This window comes from Thermobia domestica, chromosome 9 (assembly GCF_964235325.1).
Source record: "Thermobia domestica chromosome 9, izTheDome1.hap1.1, whole genome shotgun sequence".
In the NCBI taxonomy this organism is placed as follows: Eukaryota; Metazoa; Arthropoda; class Insecta; order Zygentoma; family Lepismatidae; genus Thermobia; species Thermobia domestica.
This window is the reverse complement of record NC_137462.1, coordinates 243,561,730-243,584,284: the sequence shown is the minus strand read 5'-3', so window position 1 is coordinate 243,584,284 and position 22,555 is coordinate 243,561,730. Positions and strand designations below refer to the sequence as shown.

Below are 22,555 nucleotides of genomic sequence, written 5' to 3'. Positions count from 1 at the left end.
GCATGATCTAAAGCAGGCATACTAACAATTGTAGATACATAAAAATTCATTAAAATACATGGAGCAATTTTTTTAAAAAAAAAGACCGGAACTGGTCAACGGAAAGGGTGTCGTAAACAACGCCAAACTGCATACATCTTTAATGACCCGTCAGAAATCGGGACAACTTGGCTCGGAGGTTTTAATGCGTCCATCGTATAGCCCCGACCTGACACCGTCAGACTATCATTTATCTCACTCTCTGCAAAACTTCCTGAATGGTGTTAGGTTAGTTTCAAAGGAGTCCTGCGAAAACCACGTGTCACACTGTTTTGACGAGAAATCACACAAGTTCTATAGCGATGGAAATATGGTGTTGATGGAAAAATGGCAGACCATCGAACAAAATGGTGCATATGTGGTTTCATAATGTTATTTTTAAATCACAATAAATGTACTCTCAATGCTGACCTCAAAAGGCTCAATACTTTTTAGACAACCTAATGTTTGGTAGTTCAGGCTTGTGAGATGATGAAGGGATGGCAAGCGATGGCAGAGTTAGGAATTGAAATCATACTTACTATATTTATACGATCATTTCACATTAATATAAATCAAAAAAGCAAATGAAATCTATATTGACAGAATGTCAGAGTTTTCTCTAACATATTAGGTTTTTGTTTAACTCCAAGACTTAATATCTTAAGAATGAATATATATGAGTACATGCAACTTGTTATAGCAAAAAAGTAGTTATATGTTGTAATGCTCCGCATTTCGCGAAGACAATACAAGCTTTAAAAAATTATTTAGCTTCTGAATTTATTTGTTTGCAATTGGTAGATCATTATTGATTGTGAATTGTTCTTATAATTACCAGTTAAATTTGTTACGTTAATAATTTGTTGAGAGTTGTTAACCCCTTCAGTGTGGGTGGCGTATATATACGGTTTCATTTTGCTTTGGCTATTTTGTATTGCGTATGGCGAATATACTTGCCCATAGTATGAGTAATGTTATTCCCGACAATATTTAGCGAGTTTGCGCTCACCTAGGAACCCCAAGAGACCACACAGAAAAATTGGGCTTGATCTGTTGAGGCATTCCCAAATTTTGTGTAACCTAACCATATGATGATGATGATGACCATAAATACGACTATGACAAGTTATAGTAGCTAATTAGAAGCAACAAAGATCATAATGCCGAAAATTTCATTGTGATTGCTTGAGAGGTTCAAAAGTTATTAAAAGGTAACAAATTCCAAAGTTCTAAAAAAAAAACTACACTTTTTTTTTTACAGCGGTTCGCATCTGAAAATTACGCACTGAAGGGGTTAATGATTTACTGCTATTTTGTATAAATTACTACAAATTGATATATTGGTGAACAGAATCTAATCCTGCACCATAAAATTTTAACACGCAAAAAATAAAAATAAATAAATAAATATAAATAAATAAATAAATAAATACATACATACATAAGATTTCCAGAAATAGATAGATGATATTAATTATTCTTTTTGGACTATATATTTCTTTACCTAACTGTCACAAATTAGTTCTCCTATTCCTAAACTTACATAACAATTTTTATTTTTCTATTTATTTCCTACTATATATGACAGGTAATGCGACTTGAAAGTCGACCAAAAAATGCAAATGGCGTCATCCGCCATTTGTAAAATTCTTTACAATTTCCATCAAAATAATTCAATTCTTGTACAAGTAATTCAATTTACCCACATTTCTAGCATACTTGGCTTTAAAGCTGATGTTCCTTTTAAATAACACCGTTAATGGTGATGAAGACAAGACAAGACAATTAATCTTTTGTTGAAAAATAAACAAACAAAAAGGAACAGAATTTGTTATAAGTTTAAAATGGAATTGCTGACTGTTTTAAATGCTGAATTGTGAGACCTAAATTTGGGCAAATCGATTTAAATAATAGTAAGTTAAAGTAAAACATAGTATTAAAAATTGTTTTGCCTTATTGTTCGTACCTGATGTCGACTGAAATTATGAATCATTAATAGATCAACCCACTACGGGTTCTCATTGATAAAATCCGATGTGATTTCATATAATTTGAATTCTAGAGCTTCGTCAAAATTCCAAGTAAATGATAACCCATTATCTGATCACAAATCAGCAAATGCCACTCAAATATTATCTTCCCACTGAAGACATAAAGAGTATCCACGTTAATGAGGTTAATGGTTGGGTTGAAGATGCCTAAAATTACTAGGATATGCTACATCTGTGAATTTGCTAATAATACCATCTTATGACTGGATGTTTTCACAGGATTGTGCTGGTAAAGCTGATAGGTAATTATTTGATGATGGTCTTAACATGTTTAACATATATATTAAAATTAAAAAAGCAACTTCGACGAGAATTAACGAAATAAAGTATATGCAGATTAGTAACACTTTCGATCCTGGGCTAATCTGACCTTGTTTATTCCAGTATCTTGGGTTTTTTAGGCTTTTTAAATAAAATTATAGCACATTGCTAAATAATAATAGACGCACTAGAAACATTGTAAACAAATTTTTGGACTTCAGATCTTATTATGAATATATAATTTGGTGATGTAAGAAGGGGTAGTTTGCTACACTGCTGTTTGAAATGTGTACTTTTTGAACAAACGAAAAAAAATTATAATAGAAAAATAGCACTCCCTCTGCGTGTCTTAGAGTTTACAGCTTTAAAATGAGTTTTTTATATGAACGTTGGATGTAAAAGACGGAAATCCGAACCATATATTGCTTCAATAAAAATTAAAGCAGCGTTTTCGAATGCTAATTCTTTCTTTTTCTCTTGTAGTAAACTACTCAGAGTTTTCAACTATTGATAAGAATTTAACTTAATGCTCGTTGTTTAGTATACCCACTATTTGGTATATGTGGAAAATTGGTTTCAAATATAATATAATATACTTTAAGGAAAAAAGAAAGAAAGAAACGTTTGAGTTTATCATCCCACAAGTATGTTGTATAGACTAACATATATTAAACAAATTTTAAAATGATAAAAGTGGAAGGAAACGGGAAAACCATGTCTATAGTGTTTCTTCCCCACAAACTTACTTTATCGAGGATCGAACCAATGACTTAACGCACCAAAGGTGTACTATTCTTAATCGAATAGAAATAACGTTCTTGCACTGTTAACATTTAAAAGAATTAGCTGGAGGGACCTGGAGCAAACCCGGGATACCAAAGGTGTACTATACTTAAGCAACTATTTTGAAATACATACATTAACGGTCTTGGAAATGATAGTATCGGTGTAAAACGTATGGAAACGAGTACATAGAATTCTCCGTATCAGAATGGATAAAGTCATGGTTCAATAACTACAAGGTTTGTGGTTCGAAAGCCGTCTCGGAAGCTTCAGATTTTTTAAATTCTTAATTCCTCAGTTGTCAAGATCTTTCCCTGCCTTCGTAATCATCTGATGCTCTAAAAAGAGTTCTCCACCTTAGTTCGACAACTGCCTAATATGATCCTCGCAGTTCGAAACCTTCCCTTCTTCTGTTCACAAAATCACAATTTTCGTCATAATACGAATGCTGTCCGATCATTTTCCCCCAATTATAAATCTGTGTATATAAATCATTCCTCTCTGTCTTCATACTTGAATCTCTCTCTCTCTCTCTCTCTCCCTGTCTCAATGTCGCCCAGGAACTCATATGGCTTGAGATCAAACCTTCGACTCTTGAAACCAAATGTAAGCTTTCTAGCAATATGTTATCGTAACTCGTTTTTTTTTTTTTTTTTTTTTTGGGGGGGGGGGGCTAAAAGCAGTGTCTTTCAGATTTTATTCGGGGGGAGGGGAGATTATCCGCCGACATAAGATTTTCACTTTTTATTAGTGTATTACTATACATTTGAGCAAACAATACGTATTTATGAAGCCCAAGGCCCTGCTGTCCTGCCCAAATGACGCCCCTGGAAAATTTGCTTGCAATTACTGAAAAAATGAAATGAATCATTGAATAACACTCATTTCTGTCAGTAGATATTTTAGAGCTCTGTGCGTGCATTACAGACTTTAGGAAGCACAAAACCTACTGCCGTTATTGGCAATTTCCATAGATTTCTTAGGGAGCATCTTACTGGCTTGCAGTCTTTAAAGAAGGAAAAGAATGAAACTAAACGTCTTTATGAAGCTCCGGGAACATTGTGTGACTTTTTTAAATTTAGAATCTTAAAAATATTTCAGAACAAACGAATGGAAAAGACTGTTTTAAAGCTATAACGTTGTAAACTTGATTCCTGTTTCTTTTTCAGTTGAATGGAAAGAGTGTACTACGTCACACAGGCTGCTTTAGACAAGGAGAGGTGGAGGAGGGGGAGGAGTTGGATTTTATACTAGAAGAAACTAATCGATTGATACATGTATTTCTGGATACATAAGAAAAAGGGCAAGAGTTTATTATTAATTTGGACTTAGAATTTGTGTAACTTTTTCTATGCCGCGAACTATACATCCAAATGATTCTGATATTCCTGAAGAAGAGGGTGATGCATTTAAAATTATCTAGCCTACGCAAGATATAATACGCGATGTTATGTATAGACGAAATTTCAGATATTCATATGAAATACCCTTTGAAGAGGAATTAATAGATCAAAATACAATTTCTAATGACATTTTAATATTCAATGAACTGAAGTGTGAATGTGCCTTTAATGAAGTAAGTGAACTTTGTGTAAAACAATTAGAAAATTATAAATTTTCTGAACCTCTACTTTGTGAGGGTTGTGCCGTTCGTAGTGAGAACAAGAGTGTTCACAAATGTGTAATTGAAACTGATGAAGAATTAAATACTACTGTGTGGAATTTCCTAATTAGAAAATCAACACGAGACCAAAAATTAAAGCTCTATTTGAAAACACATGTAAAATATATAGATGTAAATATCATACCATATCTTACAAACAAATTTAACTATACATATCAAGAGATTACATTTAATGATTATCATATTTCTGATTTAAGAGAATTATATCTTGAACGGAATAAATATGTTTCAACAATCGTCATTGTGAACATCAGCGTGTTTCCCTTAATACACGTGATGATTGCGAATATCAGCGTACTTCTTTTTCTGGAAATGAGTTGAGTTGAGTTGATTTTAGTTTAGCGTCCCGTTCAGCAGCGAGGCTATATGAGACGTGGACCTACTGATTAACGTGGAATCCGAACCACATGAGCTCCCGCCGGGAATCGAACCCGGGTCTCCCACGCCAATTTCTGGAAATGAACAATGTGTGTTACTGTGTATTACAAGATGGAAGCCACAGCGTAAACTTTTGTGTTATGGCTCTTTTGCAATTCGCAGTATTTTAGATGAACATGAATGCGTTACTTTAGACTATGATATGCTATGCTATAATGCATGGCTTGCTATGGTTAATATGCAAACCTTTGATGACTTATGTAAAGAATTTGCAACAGTGCATTGTGATATTGAAGTTGATGATTGGACATTTACATATGCATTATATAATATATTATTAAGCAGGGAGAATATTCAATTAATTACAGTTATTCTTACAAAATTATTTACAATATAATATGCATTTTTAGAAGTTGTAAATAATAATAATAATAATGGAAAATAAAGACACTTCTGTAAATCAATTAGAAATTTTATTAAATATTGAAAACAATGTGTGTAAGTTAACGAAATATGATAAAAGACTTTCAGCATTAAATTGGCTAACATGTAATTGTACATGTGATATTATAAATATTGAATGTATTAAACAATATTTTAAGGAATATGATATTGAAATTTGTAAATAATTTTTATTACTTTATATATTACTTGTTTTTATTATTATTTCCTTATATTACTTTTTTAAAAAAATTCTTATGTATGAATACAATTTACAAAATCATACTTGAAAAATTCTATGAAGAAGATGAAGAATTATTTCTTTCAACCAAACTTTAACATGTGTTTATGTGACAAATGACTTTCTACATTTTATAATGCTTGATAAAAGATCATTGTTTTTTCTTAACAGAACACTCGTAGTGTGATCCGTCAAATGTTTGCAGAAGTTCATCTTATTTTTCTTAACAGAACACTCGTTGTTAATTATTTACTCTTTCGCTTCGATATGAAGTTCATCTTATATATTCTATCATTTCTTGTATTTTCTTGGCTCGCTTCATCAGAAGCTCATAAGGACACTTATAGTGTGAACTTTCAAAAATTCGTTTTCAATTATAAAAATAAAGTAGTTAACGGATAATGGTGGAAAATGTAAACTTTAAAATAATTCATTGTAGTAGTAGTAGAAGTAAAAATTTTCAAGACTCATCAAACTTTTTAAATAATTCAAAGTAGTAGTACAAAAACACTAATCTAATATCAAACTTTTAGAAAGGAAGGAATAAAATCGTGTACCAGAAGTTTAAGAGTATAAAAAATAAAGCTACCTTTTTTATTCAGGAAAAGTTTTTATTATTAAACAAAAATCAGAAATAAAATTTTCTAGATGTATTTATTTACATATAACAAACAAATATACAAACATAAAATAATAATAATGAACATAATATACAAGTATAAAAATAATAATTAACATAATATATACATATAAAGATAAAAAAGAGACAAAACTTAATCCAAAATATTATATACCCTTAAATTCGAAAATTATACATTAATATGATTTATCCTTTGCTAATAGGATATCTACTAAATCATGCAGATAATCAGGGTTTCTTATTAACTTGAAATATTTTTCGTCAAATACATTCCTATTAATACTTTTTTTGTGAGTTATCACAATTATATCAAACAGTTCATTTTTCACATTGTCTTTTACCATAATGGACCATGTCTCAGTTTCCAAAGTTTCAATGTCTACATAAAGACACCTGTGTGTCATTTGCCACGCCGAATTATAAACGCACCCCTCACAAAGTAAGACGTTATTAGGATTCCATTCGTCAACACAATTTTTAATGCAATTTTCGTTTACAAAGTCCCATGAACAATCATAGTTTTTTTCTTTCTAGCGCACTGATAAATCCAAAGGGTATTTTTGTAGTGAGGCTAGCAAGTCCGTTGTAAAATGTTCTGGTGAAAGTATCGCTTCTGGTGAAGCTGGTTTCATTTCATCCAGCTCCTCAAATAGTTGAAAAATTTCTTTTTAATCCCCTTCACTAAATAGAACCGGAGATGATGGTCTTTCCGGTAAGCTCCATCTCATTGTGGGAATTTTTACTGTTGCTGGAACCATCGCTTCAACTGGAACCACTGTGTTTGCGGGATGTTTAACTGGAACCATTGTCTTTGCCAGATCTTAAACTGCAACCACCGCTTCAACTGGACCCACTGCGTTTACCGGACCATTTACTGAAACCACCACTTCAACTGGAACCACTGCGTTTGCCGAATCTTCAACTGCAACCACTGTCTTTGCCGGATCATTAACTGGAACCATTGATTCAACTAGTCCCAATGTTTTTGCTGGACCATCTATCGATAATAATGATGGTGATGGTCCTACTGGTGAAGTTGGGATTAATAGTGGTTCTTCTCTTAAATCTATAATTTCTGTATCTATAATGATATCTGGTGAAGCTGGCGAAAAATATGTATCTTCTATAAAAAGGTCGGAAGAATCCCGTGAAGACTTAAACTTTTTCTTCTTCGGCGATTCGAAAAAGTCAAACGTAGAATCCCAGTCGATTTCAGCGCAAAATGCTATTTCACGTTGTGTTTTACTGAAAGACTCCATGACGATTCTATGCTCATCTTCTCTTCAAACCCCATATATAAAGGAAATTTTACCAACAACGTCATAACACGTGATACTTTAAAAAAGAATTTTTCAAACGGTTCCCTATTACTACATTTAAATTTTTTTTTCAAAACAAATAACTTTCACTTTCCCAATTCTCTATACAATTTTCATAAGTATAGGGTATAAGGAAAATCACATATTTACATTTCATTTATAGGGTTACTTCATATCATATGTTATTCACGTGATCAAGGGCATTCACTCATTCTCTTAAAAACAACAACATACCATCAATAATATTATTTAGATCATATTCTGGTCATTCACATCTTCTCAAAAAGAAATTCATGTTGTTCCATTACAAGTAAATTCCTTCATTAATGTAACTCAGGTAATCATATCATATACCGGTCATTCACAACTACTTTCAACAACAGCATTTCATCATGTGTTCATTCAAATGTCCGCCATTTGCAAATAAATAGTTTATATATTTTCAAAAAAAGGAGATCTATGTTATTTTATTCCAACATTAATGCTATTCAGGTACAAATAAGTTATTTACCAGTAATATTCTATTAACAAATTCTTTACAATATAAAACTCATTTTCTATTCCAAGTTAGTATTCTCTGATGTCTACCCAATGTAGCGTCAAATTTCTTTTCTATTCCCCGTTGTTATTCTCTAATGTTAAACTTGTTTTTTCTCCTCTAGGGTATTCTCTGATGTCTGCAAGCGTGGAGCCAAAGTTCTTTGCTAGTGCCTCGTCGGTATTCTGTGATGTTGAACTTCTTTTTTTTTCCTCGCCGGTATTCTCTCATGCCTACCCACCGCGGCGCCAAACTTTTTTCTATTAGTCGTCGGCATTCTGTGATGTCGAAACACCGCGGCGCCATTTCTTTGCTAATGCATCGGTTGCATTCTGTAATGTCACGTAACAGTAAGGTCAATACACTACGTTAACAACTTTCACTTCCGTCCATCCATTCGGGTTCCAAAAGCCCGCAAAAACCTCAGTTAGTCTCCTGACTTCGGCCAAGAAAGACGTATGAGAACCAAGTTATGTATACAGTATATGAACCAGCATCAAGCATATGTACAATAAAATGAATGAATAAAGATTTTCCAGCTCACAAGTTCGCGCATTTTAGTACGATCACTCATTGAGTGTTCAAATGAATAAATAAAAAATAAATCCTTTCAAATATGACTCCCGGATTCGATTCCCATTCTTTTTACTCGTAGGAAACACAGTTTCAAATGCCATGGCTAAGCACTTACTGTGCAAAGCCTTTCACATAGAAGTCCCGGGTTCGATCCCCATTCTTTATATTCCTACGAAACATAGTTTCTAATACCATGGCTAAGCACTTACTGTGCACGCCTTTGGCTTGGGTATTTTTTTTTTTTTTTTTTATGTGAAACACAGTTTCTAATGCCACTCATTGGGGATTCTTTGAGGGCAGGGACCATTATCTTCCTTTTCTCCTACAGGGTCCTCAGCAATACAGGGGCAATAGGAAGTCTATGGGGGCCCAGGATTACAGGAATCAAGTTTTAACCACTAATTTTTATACTCTACCTAGTATCGAACCTGGAAAGTCAGGGAACAACGAGCTTTTATTACAAGGGATTAAAAAACCAGGTTTCTTCTGGGGACCATTTTGAATGGGCAATACAGGATCACAGGGGCCAGGGGCTATGGTTCTGCTGCCACATCAAGGGTCATTCACTTCTCCCAAATGTCATTCACATCCCAAATGTCATTCACATTTTAGAAATCAAGACCTGCTTTTTCTCATGTACCACTTAACAAAACAATGCTTCTCTAACTTGTAACACATCTCAAACCTATTAGGATTACGTAAAAACATGTAATATACCGTTAGCGGCGGTGTCTTTAACGTATTTCCTAGACTCTCCTACTGTAGACTCAGAATTTCTTTTGCCTAATGGGAGTGTCAATGTGAAATGTTGAAAGCAATTTTCTGTAATTATTTGTAAAAATTTTGCAGTAAATTTGCATTTATAGTTAGAAAATATAATAACACTCTTTCGGTTGTACCTATGATGGTGCATGCGTCTGGAATTTTATTACGGCCATTCCTCCTTTTGGGGCAACAATAGCGACAAGAAAAAATCAAACTTTTCGTTATTTGTGTTATTGGCGTGAGCATAAAAATAATAACTAATATCACAGAATTAACGCTCAGAAGCAACTTGCATGTGACAATAGTCATTGTGGGGCTACAACTTCCCCTTTCCGGTCCTAAAATCAGTTTGAAAAACACAATAAATATCCACACCTCCTTCTTATATATATATATATATATTGCATGCTCCTTTTGGGGAATGCAGGCTAAGAGACGTATTTTTAAGGAGGATTAGAACATTCAACTTCATTGTTCGAACCATACTCCATTGTCCAGTGTAAATTGATTTCAAGCAATGTAAACAATCCTTTGTTTCGCAAACCATCTTATAATTGTTTATCTGCACTGACAACGGTTTCAGACCTTTTCATATCGCAATACATCAATGATTTACGACCTAGGTGGTTGACAGTTCAATAGGAGTTTATGTCTGTACTCAACACCCGATCCACTTCTTCGGAAATGCACATTACATAGCACGTGAATCTGGTGAGTAGACTGGCTTAATCGTTTGTGGAATGCTTGTCGTTTTCACTACATTTTTAGAGTGCGTTCACACTGTAGTGTTCTTTGATCACGAAGTCTTTAACTGGGGATCAGCGTGCTAATATTATTAGCATTACATTTTACCAGAAAAATCGGCAAAAGCAAAAAGATCTCGTATAGTGTAAGAACTCGGACTAATAGTGCGCGATGTGCAAATTCACCGTTTGTACAAACAATTAACAAAAACATTAATTGTTTTCTCAGTGTTCATCTTGCATTTAGAAAAAGTGCAAAGATCTCCAATCGTATTTACAACAACAAAAAGATAGATGTAGTTATCTGTTACTAGTTCGCCTTGGAAATTCTTTGTTCGTCAAAGATTAGGCTTAAATGTTAACACACTACGCTACAAAGAACTTTAAGAAACTTGAAGATAAAACCATAGAAAGATCGAATGGTTTCAATGGCAAGCGATAATGGTAATCGAGTTTATTTTCTGTAATTGGTTCATCGAAAAATTGAATGAAAATCTTATGCTCTTGTTTTAAGTGATGTTTTCTGACGAAGCCAAATTCTTTTTAAATGCTTCAGTGTTCTCATCACATGCAAGATATTGGTCATCAGTGCTGTCTAACGTGAGATCAGAAGTGTCAATGCAAAAACGAGGAATCATTCTTTGGTGTTTCATAACTGCTACTGAGGTGATAGGACCTTTTTTCTTTCATGAAAATGTAACAAAGGCATCATACCAAAAACCTCTTAGGGAGAAGATATTTGTCGAGTAATATCGCTTAAATTTAGGTCAAAATGATGAATTATGGTTCATACAAGATGGAGCACCACTACATCGCTTAAATACAACTATAAATCTTTTAAAAGAGAAGTTTGGGGAATGACTTATTTCAATGGGGTGACGTGTCGAATGGCCACCAAGTAGTCCAGATCTTGCTGCATGCTATTTTTTCTTGTGGAGATTCCTAAAACAAATTCTATAAAAAATCATGTAACAATGTAGATGACTTAAAACAAAGAATTGTGCAGAGCGTAGAAATGATAACTCCAGACATGTTGGAGAAGATGTTCACAGTGGCTTTAGTAAATAGCACTAATGCATGTCTTGTTCGGTCACGAGGGTATGCTGAATAAAAGTAAGTTCATTTACACTTAGATTAATGAAATCTTTAGACAATTTAGTTAATGACAACTGAGCAAAAAAAAAAAAAAAAAAAAAAAAAAAAAGTTAAAAAAGGAATAATATATTTTCTTGGGTTTATGGTATAGCCTTCCTCAACCTGATCCTTGTTACTCGCGAGACAATTGTTTTCACTACAAAAACGTATCCATAGTATACGATTTCTTGACGTGCTTACATGTGCAGTATAGGAGTGAGCTACTGCGTGGAAAGTGAGATCATACAGTTATTGTGCAAGAAGTAGGTAAAAGATACGATTTTTTTTATGAATAAAGAAAACAATATTGAAACTTTAAGGTCACCTATTAGACTTTTAATTTTTAATATATGACTTCTCATTAAGATTTTTTCGATCGTGGTATCTGCGGTATTTTCCTTTGTCATTTCGTGTTCTATTTCGAGCTGGTTTGCTTAAGTGAGCAGAAAATATGCTGGTGACTTGTATGTGTGATTTTATGCTATAAGAAGAGTCAAATTTGGTTGTTAAAAACGCAAAATTCTTTGATTATATTCCAGTGATGCCAAAAGAATGAAGCTATATCCTTAATCTGGTATACTGACAGACGATACTCATTTACACCAGATTCGAGATTTTTAAAAACTCAAAACATTCTTCTACAATAATGACAAATGCACATTAATTGTAAAACATATTTACCTTCTTCCCGTACGTCCCTGCTAAGGATATTTATCGTAAATTATATGATTTTTGGAAGGGTGGCTGTAGCCCAATATAAGTCACTAGCACATGCAAGGAGCATCGGAATATTAATTTTGTATCATTTGATTAATCTAACACTCCCTGGAATTTTCAAAATAACATTTGCGAATAATCTGACGCTCACTGGCATTTCCGAAACAAAATTTGAAATTTTTATAAAGATCCACCAAATTATGCTTCGCCCCCTGTGCCCCCTCTAAGGCGGTACGTTTCAAAATAACATTCCAGATTTCATAAACACATACGGTTTTGCTACAATGCCGCGAAATTTCACATTAACTAAATTTCACATTAATATATATATATATATTAGGGTGGTCCTTAATTTTCAATTTCCGAATTTCTTTGCTCCCAACCCCTAAATTGGTTCCATGTCGGACCAAATTAATCTGTGACAAAAATGGGCTCAATCGAAGAATATATAACCGACCCCCAAGCGACCTAAACATCTGAATGCATCTACAATGTATAGTATATGGCAAAAGTTTGTAATAAACTCTTGTAACTTAAAAATGGCTGAGGGAAAGGAATCACACCTTGGATAGAGGTTGTAGAAGTAGATCCATACCTGATACTGAGTAGTGACCGAGAAGAGGCATATCTTTACGTCCACCATCTTGGATTCGGGCACAAAATTTTAAATAGAAATGACCTCGTATGATATGTCATTTTGAGGTAGCTTTTGACGACAAACAGACGTCTGCCTTTATTTTCCACTTATCTCTGAACATGTAATAATTATCAGCTATGGAAAATAAAAGCTCTGAAGTAATAAAACTTATTATTCTATGAGTTTATATCTCTGTACGGGCTGCAGATTTATAAGATTGTTGAATAGTTTCCCTTATTTGAATTAAACCGTACAGTAAAGAAAGAAATGCACATGCCCATCTACTTGGAAAGAAGATGTGAACTTTCAACGTGGGTTGAATACATTGAAAAACATTGTGGTGGTGAATGATGTTGCAGGCAGAGGTGTGAAACTGATACAAGAATACGGGAACATTTTAAGAAAGAACGAAAAAAAAAAAAAAAAAAAGAAACAATACATATTGTAGCTAGTCATTGAACACAGAAAAAAGTATCCAGATGCTACAAAAATTGGTTTAATGTTGCAGTAGAATTTGGCTAGTTATCCACAGCCTTTAGCTTTCTTTTATCATCATTTTAAACATTCATTATATTATTTATGTAACTTCATTTCATATAAATAATTTCAATATAGGCTGGTGTGTATTTCGACGGGACGTAATTATATAACAACATGTATAATTATTTCCTTGTTACATGTATGTAATAGTTTATTCATATTTCAGTAACCTATGAAGAAAAAAAAACAAAACAATATTGAAAGATAATAAACTCTTATTTCAAAGCTAAAAAGAATTAAATGACCAGAGATAAGTTGAAAATATAGGAAGATATGTTTTTATAATGAAAGGTTACCCAAAAACGATGTCACAAAACATCATTTCCATTTAAAATTTTGGGACCGAATACAAAATTGCGGACTTCAAAATGGCCGCCATCACGCTATTTCTCAGGGTCAGATGTGGATTACTTCCCATCCCTGTATCCAAGATTTCGTCCCTTTCCCTTCAGCCGCTTTAAAGTAAGAAGGGTTTATTCCAGACTTTTCCTATATATTCCAGGATATGCATTCAAACTTTAGGTCGCTTGGGGGTCGGTTAAATATTCTTCGATTGAGCCCATTTTTTTAATGGATAAATTGGGTCCGACGTGGAACCAATTTAGGGGTTGGGAGCAAAGAAATTCGTAAAACAAATTTCGCCATGTAATTAAGGACCACCCTAATATATATATATATATATATATATATATATATATCATTATAAGTATTAAAGCAAATGAATAATCAAGTCTAAAAATGATTTTTTTGAGTAGTCACGTACGTGATTTAACTAATAAATAAATCCTCGAAACACCTGCTACAATTAGTTATTTATCACAGTTTTGATATGAAAACTAGTCTTGCCCTTATTATAAGCGAGTGCTTTATCGTTAAAGGCTGAAAGATGCAGATATTTAATTATTTAATATTGAAGGAAAAAGCAAGAAAGAGGCTTGTTTTATGGATTGCTACTTGGTATTGAATCTTTTAATAATCTTTATTGTCATCTATTCTTAGCAGGTGTGTATGCAGTTCAACGTCCCACTCTTATGCCTGCTACGCTAAAGGAGACGTGGATCTACTGATTATAGTGGAACCCGAACCATTTTAGTTGTTGAACTAATATGCACCAGATTATATCATTTTTCTAATATATATCCGAACAATTCCTTTGGTACTCTCTGCTTGTCAGTACTATTAAGCATGTGTTTCATCGACCACCAGTCTATGGCATCGCACTTCGAAATAGGTATAATTTGTAGCATGCTGCTATTCCATTTTTCACTACAGGCATTTCAATTTAATTAACGATTTCTCTCACTAGGCTCAAGATCTGATTGGTATAGTCGCTATTGTAGAGCAAGTAACTACTACTGCATTAGTTAAAACCCTGCAAGTGCTCGCACGACCATGTTTCATAACAAATCTAACTCGCACAGTTTTTATATGTTCCTGTGGGTGAGAGAGCTCTTATCTCTGAAGTGAAAACAGATATGTAAACTTTGGTTGCGGAAATGGATTCAGGAGTAAATTCCAGTGCTATTTGATACCGCACATGACCCCCTTGCCATTTATCATATTTGACCGCTATTCAATATGGCGCCTTTTAAGATGGCGATCATGCACTGGAAGTACTCCCACATATAAATACTCTACCTTGGTATACAATGTTTAAGTCAGATATACCAAAAGCTTCTTCATTTTTGTGCCAAAAGAATATTCTTGGACATTGCCTACTGTATTTGGCGCCGGTGTAGCAGCTCAACGAAGCATTTGCGCATCGAGTTACTATTACTACGTTAGTTAGCAACTCGAACTGAATCTTGTCACTAATTTTCATCAAAATCCAACTCTCACGGTTTATGGACCTTCCTCGTAAGAGAATGGAAGAAGATAAGGTTTCCTCTTCTTTAACTTGTTTCACGCTAGTGTGATTTAGAACCTAACAAAATGTACTGTGTCTTTGTAAACATGGTGTTTATCGGGGAGATTTCTATAATAATAAGTTTATTATTAAAATCTCCAACATCATTGTTTGACAATCACAAATTATTTCCTAGATTTAAAAGTTACCTGGGCTTCCTTGTTCAATCCCAGCTCGTTTCAAATGGTGCACAAAAATCGTGAGAGCTTCCTTGGGATTCTGTTTCCTCCGTCTTTCTTCATTTCAGTCTTTCATTCATTCTCATCCACAGTCTCTTTTAGCATATAGGGCATAACCATGGAACTCAAAACTGAAATGTTTCAATTTAAAAAAAGGCCACATGGCAAACTGCTATAATTTGATAATCCACCCAGCTATGATTGTTATACAGTTATTTATGCTAATGACGAAGAAATCTTTAGCTTTTTAGAATAATCAGACTCCAATCTTAATTTTTATATTAACTTTCAACGTTTATGACGAACCAGGGATATCTGTTTTCACTTGAGTTAAGAGCTCCCTCACTCACAGGAACATATAAAAACTGTGCGAGATCAAAACCAACGTGAGGGCTGAACTTCGGAACATACAAAAAGAGGCCTTTCATCGGTGTTTCTAGCGATTGCAGGAGCGGTCAAGCTAGCGTGTGTTCCGAAGGTGCCAACTTTGAAAGCGATTAAGTAAATGTGTTCTCATATGTGGTAATAGAGAGATACAACAAAATTCCGGAAACATTTTGACTGCCCGGTATATTTTCGCAACCTGTTTTCCATATGATGCAACTGTGTTTTTCAGTTATTATAGATTGTAGAGAAACAAAAATAACACATTGACATTACTTCTATTCCTCAACAGTGCGCAATACATAAGTAGTTTTTGCTGTGGTAGGTTGCTTATGTGAATATTTCTTTCATCATTGGCTTCACCAATGTATAAACTTGGATAAAGATTGCGTTCAAATCTCAGGAGTAAACAATCTCTTCATAATATAGTATGGACTTCACCCGGGAATCATAAGGACAGAAGGTATTTCATAATAGGATAAAATTTTAGGAGATCTGCTCTGAGAATATACATATATTTTTTTACTAACAGCATAAACTTTTTATTCATTATAGATGACAGATGTACAGTTTGGCAAGACTGTAACACAGAATGACATGATTTTAACAATGATGTATTTGATGTAAAAGTTTTAATTTATTTTAAAGAGAGATTCAATATATCTTCATAAAACAATAAAAGTGAACACAACGTTGCTTTTATTATTTATACAATTACAAGCATTTACAAATTTTCAGTAGGATAAATAAAAAGCTTTAGCATAGAAACATTAGAAAATTTTATATCACGCAAAGTAGAATTGGTCCTACTGCACTACGTCAACACGAAATATGGTTGACAGCTTAATGCTTTTCTAAAACACACTCGTTTAAAAATAAAACCACAAATTTCTAGCTAGAACATAAACTAAAAAATATACAATTTTACACCCACAGAGGAAAAAAAATCATATACAATAATATACACACGTGCGCACACGCACACACAAGCATACACACAGCACTAAGAATATTTCTTGCATTTTTTCTTTTTTCTTTCTTTCTTTGGCAGTCTATAGCAGACAAAAAGGCTGAGGTTTACATAGGCCTCACAACACAATTCAATCACATTTCAAAGCTTACTTCTTGCTAACTGAAAATCACTAGCTCAATTAAGCGGAGGACCTGAAATAAGAAACAACAATATTTATACATATGTTCCAGCATAACTCTAGAATACTTGAATCAATTTTAACCGAACTTGGTACACATATTACTGTTTGGAAAAGAGTAACGTCGGGGTAAGATACCCTAGAACACTTAAGGGGAGAGGAGGCATATATAAATGATAACAAATGATCAATGTTAGTGTCGAATCCATAGTTTTCGGGATTCATGACCTTCTTGCTTACAGTTCCAATACTCTTAAAAAATCTAAAATCAGTCCCCTAGAAAGAGTAAGACACACCTAGGAGGAGTAGTAGGGATGACATAAAAATGATCGAAAACGGCCGATATTAATGTCGAATCCGTAGGTTTTCGGGGCCGCCGAGATGAACAATGACGTTTCCGATGCCATTTAAGTCCAAATTCAGACCACACCAATATTCCCCCACTTGGGGGTGGGGTGGGGGGAATGGTGACAGGTAAAAATAATTGAAAATAATCTATCTTAGTGCCGAATCTATAGCATTCGTGGACACTAATTTGATTAGTGACCGTTATAGCACTTCTAAGGGGAAAGGAGGGGATATATATAAACGACCGATATTAGAGTCGAATCTATAGTTTTCAGGGTCGCCGGAGTAAATCCTGAAGATTCGGAGCAATTTTAACCGAACTTGGTAGACACATGACTTTCAATCTGGGCAAAATACTGTGGGAGTAAGGCACCTCAAGCGTGAAGTTGAAAAAAGTGACATGTAAAAATAATACCAAAACAACTGGCATTAGTATGCAATGTATAGTTTTCGGGGTCACTAAAATGAATAGTGATACTTCCAATGCGTTTAAATCCAAGTTCATCCCTGTCGGCAAACGATAGGGTGACGTGAAAAATAAAATATCAAAAATGACTGAAATTTGTGTTAATTCAAATTTTTCAGGGTCGGGAAAACGTCTGACCCGTTTGAGGTGATATTTGGAAGATAGATAGTATCCACTTCATTACATCAATTTGATTAACGGCGAATGTACGGTGTATCAATATTCATGTCAAAAGTGGAGCCTCTTCTGTATTTTTATCATTGAACTTTTACTGAGATAAATATTCTAAAGGGGAAGGGATTCAAATATTTCGCAAAAACCTATTCTCTCCATGCGAAGAACGAGTATTTCATCTATTGCTGATATAAAATAAAAACCTACATTAAGAATTAATTTATTAATTTTATTTTATATAATATTTTAAAAAAATATTCTCTGCATTTTATACTCGCAAAGTCAAATTTCAACGTTTTTGTATGTTCGGTCAGGCGCAATATAATGCGGTCAAGTACATATTTCCGCATCATAACATTTTTTTTCCTTTACAAAATCGGCCTAACCGAACCAGAATGAGAGAAGTTTTAATTTTCCCTGCTGAAATAAAATCAAAAGAATTGTTTTTACATGAAAAGATATGAGCAGAATATATCTATTATTATTATTATGTTAAATAAAATACAGTACTATTAAATGGCTGCATAATTATGTTGAAATGGTTTTTAAAAATACCGTTACCATATTCCTTCATTCAATGTAACTGTAAATAAGGGCATGGGTTAGTTAACACACAAACGTGTCATCGCTGTGCAAATGTTACAGTGAGCAGTGCAAATCAGTCTGGAGTATCAAAGTTTCATACATAATGTGGTTCGTACTGAGTAAGATGTGAGCAGTATGTGGGTGAAAAAATAAGAGAGAATTGGATTACGACGACGTGTGTATTACCTGCTTGGACAACTGCCAATAATGGAAGTTGTTACGAGTTTTCAGAAAAAGAACTTTACACGATAATATAAGAACCACAGAAAAAGAACTTATACCATCATAAAACGCTATCAAAATGGTCTCCCCTTTGAAGACTTGCCAAGGTGTAGCCGTCCAGGCAAATTGCTCCACAGTGACAAAAGGAAACTGAAGAAATTTGCAGAAAACCCTGTTGAGACAAGTAGCAGACACTAGGTGGTAAATTTTGTGTCTCCAGAACAATTGTTCGGAATTTGCAGAAAATGGGTGTGACATATTTCAAGCGTCAAAAGCACCCAAGTATACAGAGAAGAAACTTGCTACAATAGTAGGGAAGTGTAGAAAACTTTGTCGTGACACTTTGCATCCTAACACAATGATCTTCATAGACCATGAAAAAAACTTTGCATTTGCCGGAGATGAAATGCAAGGAAACGGGGGATGTGGAAATTCCAGCTACTGTACGTTACAAAAGCAAGGAAAAATTTCAGAAGACAGTATTTATATGGGTGTCCATTCACCAAAGGGTGTCATTCAATCATTCATCAATACAGTTAATGATCCAGCAATCACAGTTGACTAACAAATATCACCATGGTGATAGCTATGTATTATGGCCAGACCTCGCAACCAGCCATTATGCTATGAAAACAAATGACTGGTTGACAGCGCACTCAGTACCATGGAACGCCAATCCACCAAATGTCCCACAGGCTCGACCTATAAAGCATTTCTAGTTTCTACTTGCTGCGGATGTCTATGATGAGGGTAGGGAATGGAAGGGGAGGGGGTGGCAAGCCAAAATTGCAACATTGCTCGTCCATCGCATCAAAACCAAGTTACGGAACTTGGACTTCAGGTCTGTCCAAAAATATACTAAATAAGGTACGCCACAAACTGCGACAAACTGAAGACCACGGACATCACTTAGCATTGTAAGAAATATGACGATTTACCAATAATGTCTCCATAACTGCGTTGGTCTTTGTAATGAATAAACATATTTGCCTGAAGTAGCGTCTTTTTTCTCTTTGTATGTTAAATTTCGCCCAATTCCCTTAATACATTTTTTCATTAACATGTCTTCCATTTACATCTTCCCATACTAAAAATGTAACAGATCCACGTAGTGTAGATATAAATGAAAAAGCTTTTCCTAATAATTTCAATTACATAATGCGACAGTTATTCCTTAGTATAAAAGGCCAAGAAAAAGAAGATGAAAAATATATACATTTGATTCAACAACGAATATATACAGTAATAATTTAAGAACAAAATACAAACACTTCCAGCAGAATTCTCAGTATTATAGTGAAAAGAAAAACGTCTTGCAATGATACGATTTTTGTGACCGAAAATGTTAGATCGATTAACTAATTAAAGCTTAACGTCCCTTTTTAGTATTGAGGCTATATGAGACCAGACCTAAGACTAAAATGAGATCTGAACTACAACGCTGGTTTGTATCCGAGGTACCTCCATTGGGAATTGAATCCAGGGACACGTGGACAGAGCTACTGACCAACAGGGATACACCTCAATGAAAATGCTTCTAGAATGACTGTCCTGATCTATCTGAAAAGTTATCAACTAGCTTATGTCAGGTTTTATTATATTAAAAATACCTTAGATTTGTGTTTAATATTTTAAGATACGTCTACTTGTACATAACAGAGAATAATAAAATAGATGTTACAAACTTGTGGATATTATGAATATGCTTGATTCACTTGCTTTTATTTGTATTATTATTATTATTATTATTAATTAATTAATTAATCTATTTATTTATTTATTTTAATTTTCAATTCAACCCCCTACCAATAGCAAAGTCAGAGGAAGTTCGTTGAATTTCCATATAATATTTACAATGTAAACAGATTCCAGAGTTCTGTTTTGTAACTATTTGGATTGGATGATAATATCACGATGATGGAGTTCACGAGCCTTTGCATCGATATCAACCGGCGCTCATATTCATCGGTGTAATCTTGATCCCACAAGGACTAGCACAAGCAAAGTCGAAGCTATTACAAAAAAATTGACCTTATAACTAACCAAAATTAGAATACATAGCAGACAACAAAAGGTTAAGTGAAAAAATTAAACACTAAAAATAAGGCTAATCCTTAAAGGAAAACAAAACGAAACAAACAATGTTGGTCCAATCCTTGAATCAATAACAGAAAAAGTAAATGCTGCATAAGCAACTCGCTAATAATAGAAGTAGCCACTAAGGAAAACTTACTGAAAATTATTGAAAACAGAAGCGTGAAAAGAACCGTCAAATTAGAAAGAAAAAAGAAGAAATTAACAATCAATCTCCTTCTCTTTCTCTCTCTCTCTCTCTCTCTCTCTCTCTCTCACACACACACACACAGAATCGGAAATGAAAGATGAAGTTCTTGTATCAGTAAACATTAAATAAAACCTGAAAGAGGAAAATGGGGAAATGAAGAGAATCCTACTCTTTCTATTCTGTCTTTATTGTTATTATTATTATTATTATTATTATTATTTTGAATTCTTTCCTTGTCCACCTGATTCCGTCCATAATTCATTATTTAGTTTTCTGTACATCTTTTTATCTTTCTCTTTATTATTCTATTTCCACGCTTTCTCCCCCCCCTCCCATTTTCAGCCACATCTTTTATCCTTTTCCTGAAAGCGGTTCCTGCTACTTCTGCAGACTCATGCTTGCAATGTTTAATATTCTTCTAACAGCATTCAGTAGCTACATCTATCCTTACCACATTCGAATATTTTTCTTTGAATTTTGGTACGAAGCTGGCTTTTATTTCTTCATTTCTCAGTTGGATATCTACCTTGGTCAACGTTATGATCAGATAAAACGTCGAACTCAACGTGAGTCGTACCATTCCGATATTATTTTTTTTTTAATCCTAACATACCTTTTCGATACCTCCAGACATCTATTCAGGATTATTATATCATCTTATCTTATGGTGGTAGAACTAAGTGTTTCCAATTACGAGTGGATTCTGTCGGTAGTGCCTCTACTCTTGTTATTTCTTTCATCCAAATCATATTTGCTTATGACACTATTTTCCTATGCTTCCCTCACAACTCTAACACAACTTTCCATCACAATTACGAATATTCCTAGCCTATGATTTCTATTTTGTCTTTTTTTTCAACTGTCTATATAATGGTCAGTACGTACGTCCGTATCACCAATTTATTTATTTATTTATTTAAATTTAAGCCTTAACCATAATTCCATCGTCAATTAATTTTATTTTCACTAACTTCTCCTTCAGACGCTTACCGTAATTACTGCCACACCATTGCGACCGTCCTTCTCATTTTCTGAGCAAAATATTCTATATCCTGAATTCCATTCATTAGCTTCTTAAGTCTCTCACTATCTCCCATTAAAATTTACAAATTCCTACCAATCTTTAAATGAAATGAAATGAAATCTTTGTTTTATGTCCCACAGTTATGTCGGCCAGGCTAAAAGACAGTGATGATGAGAAATGAAAGAAATGGTGGAACGAAGAAAGTGGGAGGAAACGGGAGAACCCCGAGAAAGTCCATGCACACGATGTTTGTCCACCACAAAGCTCACTTGGCGCGAGCTGGGACTCCATGTACCAGAGGTGAATTCCACCACCGAGGCATCTCGGCTCCCAAAACTCCTACCAAATCTAATAAAAAAAATC

At 34.0% G+C, this 22,555-nt stretch overlaps 1 protein-coding gene across 4 annotated transcripts in view; it reads right to left on the bottom strand.

The window, feature by feature from the left end:
• Positions 1 to 16,620: 16,620 nt before the first annotated feature.
• Positions 16,621 to 22,555, bottom strand: part of LOC145660638 (EH domain-binding protein 1-like) — a 150,127-nt gene continuing 144,192 nt past the window's right edge. For all 4 annotated transcript variants that reach the window (XM_081725927.1, XM_081725923.1, XM_081725926.1 and 1 more), the window contains one exon: positions 16,621 to 17,102. The gene's annotated coding sequence lies outside the window, so the exon portion shown is untranslated. The remainder of the gene's footprint in view (positions 17,103 to 22,555) is intronic.